The sequence below is a fragment of the Amblyraja radiata genome, chromosome 49 (assembly GCF_010909765.2).
Source record: "Amblyraja radiata isolate CabotCenter1 chromosome 49, sAmbRad1.1.pri, whole genome shotgun sequence".
Taxonomy (NCBI): domain Eukaryota; kingdom Metazoa; phylum Chordata; class Chondrichthyes; order Rajiformes; family Rajidae; genus Amblyraja; species Amblyraja radiata.
The window spans coordinates 1,930,311-1,938,888 of NC_046004.1; positions in this window are offsets into that span (position 1 = coordinate 1,930,311).

The following is an 8,578-nucleotide window of genomic DNA, read 5'->3' on the forward strand; positions in this document are numbered from 1 at the left end:
TATCCCTCTCATCATTTTAAAGACCTCTATAAAGTCCCCCCTTAACCCTCTGCGCTCCAGAGAATAAAGACCTACAAATAAATCATGTTGCCAGTCCCAAAATGCACTCCAAACTCCAATATAAGGTCAGCAATCTGAACATAAAACTGTATCTTTGCATGACAAGAAAAAAAACTAAACAATCTGGAAACAGGCTTTAGGTTTAAGAACCCAATTTGATAAATGCTCACGCTTTAGCTCCAAGACTCAGCATCTGGACTGACGGTGACCATCAGAGATTGAACGGACGGTCTTTGATCTGAAGCACCAACCCGTGATCAGCCCCTTTCTGTTTTCTAGCACATCCTATTTCGATTTGAAGTTTAGGTACTTTCCCGCGTTCTAATTAAACCACTTCAATTTATCCTCTGTTCTTTAAAAACATTTTGGTTTCGTTTTCAATCAAAATGGCCAGCAGAGAGGAAACTAAGGGATCTGGATAACTGAAATGGGAAAGTTATTGCTGAAAATACTCGGGCTGCATCTGACGGAGAGTGAGACCAGGTGCAACATTTCGGTGGACTCGTTTTACGATGCAGTGAAGAGGGTGGCTTTGTAGATATTTAAGTGGTGCCTGCGTTGACAACCAACTGGCCAGCGTGTCGTCATGCGTAATGCCACACCACACCAATATTACAATGCTCTGGTGATCCGGATCCGGGGCAGTCACCGGTCCCGCTACGCTGCGAGCACTCCTTTCGTTCCGTGTGGTTATTTTGTTTTTAACACGGGAGCCCGAATAGACGGAAGCAGTTGTACTGTCTGAGCGAGGGTGAAAGTTTATTATTGGCTGGTGATAGTGCAGGAGGACAGTACTCAGACGGCAGATTAAGATTCCTTCGCCTACAATCAGCGGCACCATCACCACTTTGTCCTTTTGTCTCACTTGGTCACCATCTTATACCCCACACTCACCACTCGCCTGCTAGTTAACTCACAACTCCAATATGTTGGAAGCACGATTAACTGCAGACGCTGGAGTAGCTCACCCGGTCATGGAATCTGAAGAAAGATCCCGACCCGAAACGTCGGCTATCCATGTCCGCCAGCGATGCCGCATGACCCGCTGACTTACTCCAGCACTTTAGGATCCAATGTAATGTTCTCGGTCTTTTTACAAAAACGTCCTTATCAATGTCTCCTTCTCCGGCGCTACAGACATGTGAGAACCACCATCCTTGAATTCTGACCTCTTGAAAAACTCATCAGTTTAGTTATTCCAATATTCCGTTCTTCGGAGAGTCAAGGTCCCGTTTACCCCCATTTACGAAGATGCTTTCATTCAACCCGCTGTCCAACCGTTCTACGTCGGAATATCTTCTATTCTGTTCCCTGTTCATATGATTGTGCATCGCGACGCTACGGCGATGCGTATTCGGATGATTTGTCTGTACTAATCGGAGTACAGTTTGTTGTTGTGCAGGGGATTACGAACAAGTACTCACGCCCTGTAGAGTTGAATCAGACCAGCAACGCATTAAGCAACTCAATCACAGCTTACCAGGGATACCGAACGCCGCCAGGATCGGATAGATGATTTCATTGACGTACAGAATTGCTGCCCGTCCCATATGGAAGATTCCCAGTGTCGGCGTTATCCGGGGAGCACAATTGAGCTCCAGCGCGGTTCTGGTGTTCATTAATACTCCCGCCAATTCTCCAGTGGGGTCCGGGGAATGACGGACCACAAATATTAGTCATACTCTCTTGAACAAACACGTTTCTTTCCACACAATATGAAGTAATTTCACATCCCGGGGTGGCGGAATGCCTGACGTAGAAAGTGCAGATTATTGTATCGCTCTCGATTTAAGTTACAACGTGAAGGGCTTTTGGCGGGTCAGGAGTCACTTGGTTGACGCGGCGAACGGCTCAGCTGAAGTTGGAGGGCGTTAGCACAATTGAATCCGAAATATAACCCGCCATTTATCACATGCGAATCCACAGAAAAGGGAAAGGGATAAAGACAATGGTTTGTTTAAATTGTATTACTAATTCAAAAGTAAAGAATCAGTATTGGAATTCGACGATTCAGAGCGTTGGGAGTAATGCCGATAAAATCCAAGTCCGACTTCGAGACGTGTCACAGTTGCCAATATATGTATTGTTCCTGGTAACATCGCCTCATTAAATCTGTGTGTTGCCAATTTCAAGGAAAGCGGACACATTTTAGTTCAAAAGCAAAACAAACACACCGTGGTAGGTTTAAAATTACATCAGAATGACCACAAAATACTCAGCTGTTCGGGCACGGGGGGGGGGGGCAAGTATTGACTGGGAGAGTAGGAAAGTATGCACCGAAGTTAAGACAAATATGTGACACCTTCGACGACGAAGAGAGTTAAGCGCGCGTAAGGGGAAGGGTTCTGCTCTGAGTCTCTTTCTCGAGGTTAAGCGACGCTAGTTTACGAAGTTTGTGAAAGATGATTAGGAAATCATCCTTCTGTGGTGTGTTTCTGGTCAACGAGGTCGGGTTGCTTTTGATTTGATTTGATTTGATTCCTTTATTGTCATTCAGACCTTTCGGTCTGAACGAAATTTCGTTGCCTGCAGTCATACACAATAAATAACAAAACATACAATAAACACAAATTAACATCCACCACAGTGAGTTCACCAAGCACCTCCTCACTGTGATGGAGGCAAAAGTCTTAGTCTCTGTCTCTTCCCTCCTTCTTCTCCCTCTGCGCTGAGGCGATCCAGGCCGAAAATGCCGCCCTCCGTAGTGATGTCGCCGCTGCCGAAAGCCGGAACGCCATCTCCGCTCCGAGTCGGGCCGCTGCCGAAAGCTGGAACGCCGCCTCAGCGAGTCGGGCCGCTGCCGAAAGCTGGAACGCCGCCTCAGCGAGTCGGGCCACCGCTGCCTCAGCTCCGTGTCCCGCAGCCTCAGCTCCGAGTCGGGACGCTGCCGAAAGCTGGAACGCCGCCTCAGCGAGTCGGGCCACCGCTGCCTCCGCTCCGAATCCCGCAGCCTCACCGAGTCGGGCCACCGCTGCCTCAGCTCCGTGTCCCGCAGCCTCAGCTCCGAGTCGGGCCGCTGCCGAAAGCTGGAACGCCGCATCAGCGAGTCGGGCCGCCGCCGCCGCCACAGCCGCGGTCGGCCAGCCTCGCGCTGTTAGTCCTGGCTGGCTCTGCCTCCGGACCTCGAGGTCGGTCGCAGTTGGAGACCGCCAGCTCCGTCATTAGGCCTCAGCGCAGACGGAGGCAGAGAAGGGGGATACGACAAGAAAAAGTCGCATTCCCCCGAAGAAAGAGACAAAAAAACATGTCCCCTCCCCACCCATAATTTTGTAAGTTTCTATAAGCTCCCCCCTCAATCTCATAATTTCTAGCGAGTACTATCCATTATTTCTTCGTTTGAAAGTCCTGACATCCCAGGAATCAGTCTGGTGAACCTTTTCTGTACTCCCTCTATGGCAAGTATGTCTTTCCTCAGATTTGGAGACCAAATCTGTATGCAATACTCCAGGTATGGTCTCACCAAGACCCTGTACAACTGCAGTAGAACCTCCCAGCTCCTATACTAAAATCATTTTGCTATGAATGTTAATATACCATTCGCTTTCTTCACTGCCTGCTGCACCTGCATGCCTACTTTCAATGACTGGTGTACCATGACTCCCAGGTCTCGTTGCATCTCCCCTTTTCCTAATCGGCCACCATTCAGATAATAGTCGACTTTCCTGTTTTTGCCACTAAAGTTGGTAACCTCACATTTATCCACATTATACTGCATCTCACCCAGCCTATCCAAGTCACCTTGCAGCCTCCTAGCATCCTCCTCACAGATAACACTGCCCCTGATTAGTTCATACACCTTTATGAGATCACCCCTCTGTCACCAGCGCTCCAAGAAATAAAATCCGAAAAAGCATAATCTCGGTATTACCGTCTCCCAAATGCTGCCTAACCAACGTTTTCTACATCTGTAAGATAATATCCCAACCACTTCACTCTTAAAGCTGAATAAGGCCAACTTCCCATCCTAAGCTTTCCAATCCTATCTACACGTGAGTCTACTTTTAGCGAACTGTTTACCAGCGCTCTAGAGCCGCCCCCCCCCCCCCCCCTGTTGTACGATACCACCCCAATGTCCCACATTTGCAGTGAAGGTCCTGTCCCAGTTTGCCATCCCAAACTGCTATTCCTCACAATATCTGCTTCAATTTGCATTAAACATTCCCCAACCCAATTGCCCAAATGATCAAGATCCTGCTGTAATTTCTGAGAACCATTTTCACTGTCTACCATACAAACTATTTTCGTGTCGTGATTGCAGAAACCTCCATCAGATCTTCCCTCAGTCTTGGTCGCTCAAGGGAAAACAGTCCCTGTAATCAACTCTCTCCTCATAACTCAAGCCCTCCAATCCCGGATAAATTCTCCTGAATATTTCCACGTCCTCTCTACGTTAATTTCATCATTCTTGTATTATGGCTGGACCTACTCATGATATTGTGAAATACAAATGACTGAAGTGTTGGTGAGCAAACGTTCTGGGAGGAGCAATCACTGTTCTAATACATTCATGATATTCATGGACAAAGACAGTGTGGGCCCACTTGTGGAATATTGGCAAAGCTAATATTGATGATATTAGATAATAGGTCAAGTGCCCTATTTGTCGTCAAAAGAACAAGCCGGAAAGTGGGATGTTCTCAAATGTGCGGTGGAAAGTGTTCAGGACATTCATCAGTGTCTATGTTTTTCTGTGTCTATGTTTCTATGTTTCCATGAACTGCAAACAACACAGGGCCAATGGAATGTGGAAGCTTGGATGGCAAGAGAAGCTGAGGCTCTGGCCGAGAAAAAGAAGGAGACGGGGAAACGAAGATTGGACCAACTGTTTCCGACTGGAGGAGTTTGGGGAACTGTGGGGCATAGTTAAGGAAGCCAAGTTAACTACCATGAACTGACATTGTCTTTCCAAATGCAGGTAGATGCTATGTCACAGTAACTTTGCCACCACGGCTATGGATCATTACCCTTTGGATTACCGGATTGTCCTTGCAGCCGTTCTTAATTTATGTTCTAAATTTTAAATCTTAATTTATTACCTAAAGGGTTGCCGATTAGGAAAAGGGGAGATGCAACGAGACCTGGTTGTCATGGTACACCAGTCATTGAAAGTGGGCATGCAGGTGCAGCAGGCAGTGAAGTAAGCGAGTGGTATGTTCGCATTCATAGCAAAAGGATTTGAGTATAGGAGCAGAGAGGTTCTACTGCAGTTGTACAGGGTCTTGGTGAGACCACACCTGGAGTATTGCGTACAGTTTTGGTCTCCTAATCTGGGGAAAGACATTCCTGCCATAGAGGGAGTACAGAGAAGGTTCACCAGACTGATTCCTGGGATGTCAGGACTCTCATATGAAGAAAGACTGGATAGACTCGGCTTGTACTCGCTAGAATTTAGAAGATTAAGGGGGGATCTTATAGAAACGTACAAAATCCTTAAGGGTTTGGACAGGCTAGATGCAGGAAGATTGTTCCCGATGTTGGGGAAGTCCAGAACAAGGGGTCACAGTTTAAGGATAAGGGGGAAATCTTTTAGGACCGAGATGAGAAAAACATATTTCACACAGAGAGTGGTGAATCTATGGAATTCTCTGCCACAGAAGGTAGTCGAGGCCAGTTCATTGACTATATTTAAGAGGGAGTTAGATGTGGCCCTTGTGGCTAAATGGATCAGGGGGTATGGAGAGAAGGCAGGTACAGGATACTGAGTTGGATGATCAGCCGTGATCATATTGAATGACGGTGCAGGCTCAAATGGCCGAATGGCCTACTCCTGCACCTATTTTCTCTGTGTCTATGTTTCTATGTTTCCATGAACTGCAAACAACACAGGGCCAATATATAATTGTTTAGGAGCTAGGACATATTCCGCAGCTCCATACACATATGACCACACGTGCTCCAGAATGTTGAGTTCGCGTTTACCTTCATTCATTCCTCCTTTGGAAACGCCGGTTTAAATCCAGGTGCTGTCCAAGCTCTGGACATCTGCCGCATATCTTCTATTCTGTTCCCTGTCTGTCCATTTGTGCACGGTGACGGTGATCCCGCAGAAGAAATTAGTGTGCAAAATTGGAGCACATGGTATTTGGGGTAAGGCATTGACCTGGATGGAGAACTGCTTGGCAGACAACAAGCAAAGCGTAGGAATTAATAGGTCGTTTTCAGAATGGCAAGCAGTGATTAGAGGGGTGCCACAAGGCTCGATGCTAAGCCCCAGTTATTTACAATCTGTATCAGCGAATTAAACGAGATAATTCAATGTAACATCTCCAGGTTTGCGGATGAAAAGATCTGCTTGGCAGTGTGAGCTGCTGATGAGGATGCTATGAGGCTGCACGGTGAATTGCTTAGGTTGGATGAGTGGACAGATGCATGTTCAGATCCACATTATATTGCATCTGCTTGGGGGAACTTGTAAATCAGTCACTGGAAGCCAGTATGCAGGTGCAGTAGGCTGTGAAGAAAGCTAATGGCGTGTTGGCCTTCATTGCGAGAGGATTTGACTTTAGGAGCAAGGAGGTTCGACTGCATTTCAGAATCAGAACCAGAATCAGAATCACACTTTATTCGCCAAGTATGTTTTGCAACATACGAGGAATTTCATTGGCCAGGTCAGTCATACAATTAAAAGTAACAGATCACTCAGAAACACATTTTAACGTGAACATCCACCACAGTGACTCCTACACATTCCTCACTGTGATGGAAGGCGAAATAAAGTTCAATTCCTTTCCCTTAGTTCTTCCTCGGTCGTGGGTCTCGAGTCCTCCGTTGACGGGATGATCTTGACTCCAGTAGCCGATGGCGTTCTGGCCCTCCAAGTCGAGGCGATCCACTCCCGCATCGGGGGGGGGGGGGTGTCAGCTCCCCGCGCCGGGTGATCTTACTTCGCGTCCGGACTGGTCGAAACTTCTGTGGCGTTGGAGCTCCCGACACGGCCTCTCCCAAGACTACGAGTCCTTGATGGTAAGTCCGCGGTGGTCGTGATGGGAGCGATCCTAGGTAAGGGATCGGCTCCGATGTCAAATCCGCGCCCCGCGGTGGGGCTCACGACAGTCCGAGGAGGCTTCCAGCTCCAGCGGTGGTAGGTAGTAGAGCCCGATGAATGTAATCCGAAAATCAATCACATCTCCGGGAAGGTAGGAACTTGAAAAAAAATTTCCCCCAATCCCCTACCTCCTCCCCCACATAAAACAAACCGAAGAACATTAAAACAAATTTAACAAACGCAAAACAAATAAAATGAAAAAACAAACAGACTGCCGGCAGGGCGGCCATCTCCCCGGCGCCCCTGCTCTGATTCTGATTTGAACAGGGCCTTGGTGAGACCGCACTTGGAGTGTGCAATTTTGTTCTCCTAATTTGAGGAAGGACTTTATTGTTAATGAGCGAGTGCAGCGTAGGTTCACCAGGTTAATACCCGGGATGCAGGGATTGGTATATGATGAAGAATGGGTCGACTGGGCTTGCCTTCATAGAAATTTTGAAGAATGAGATGGGATCTTTTTAATATATTTTTTTATTAAAGGTAATCAATTACAATGCTTCAAACAACTTTATATCAAATTAATTCAATTTGCATTAAGTAAAACACTAGTAATACTTATCTACTATTTTTTTAGAAATAATGATAGAGAAAGAATAGAACAGTTATAAATCATTAAGAGAGTGATTAAATAATAATTTGATTATATATAAGAAAGAAAAGAGAAACGAAAAAAAAAAAAGAAAAAAAAAAAGATTTTTAGTAACCACAATATGTATTATTAATAACACTACTACAAGTGATAGTATCAATAAAGACATATATGTAATTCCAATATAAAAATGAATTATTCTCACCAAATCCCGCAGGGTGCACGCCGAGCTGTGTTGCCAAGAACAGCTACTTCTCTAAATACTGTATATATGGAGACCATATCTGTTCAAAAGAATTATACTTGTCCAATAGGACAAATCTAATTCTTTCCAGATGTAACGTCTCCATCATCTCTGTTGCCCACATTTTGGTTGTGGGGGATAATGTTCCCTTCCAAAATTTCAATATGATTTTTTTTCCAATTATTAAACAGTAATCAAAGAAATTTCTTTGTTTTACTGTAAGTGATAGATGTAAATCCGGAATTCCAAATATTATTAGCTTTGGGTTAGGGTCCAATTTAACTTTGATGACTTCAGAAATAACTTTAAAAATTTCTGTCCAGTAATAATTCAATTTAGGACATGTAACGAAACTATGTATTAAATTTGCCTCTGCTTTCTTGCACTTATCACAAATAGCGGAGAGATTCGGAAAAATACTATTTAATTTAGTTTTCGAATAATGTAACCTATATAATACTTTAAATTGTATCAGTATATGTCTGGCGTTTAATGAACACCGGTGTATTCGTTGTAGACTTTCTTCCCAGTTTTCTTTTGTTATAGCCAATCCCATTTCATTTTCCCATGCTTGACGATATACTTCCGTTATTGGATTCTCCTTATCCAAAATGATGTTATATATATAGGCTATTAATTT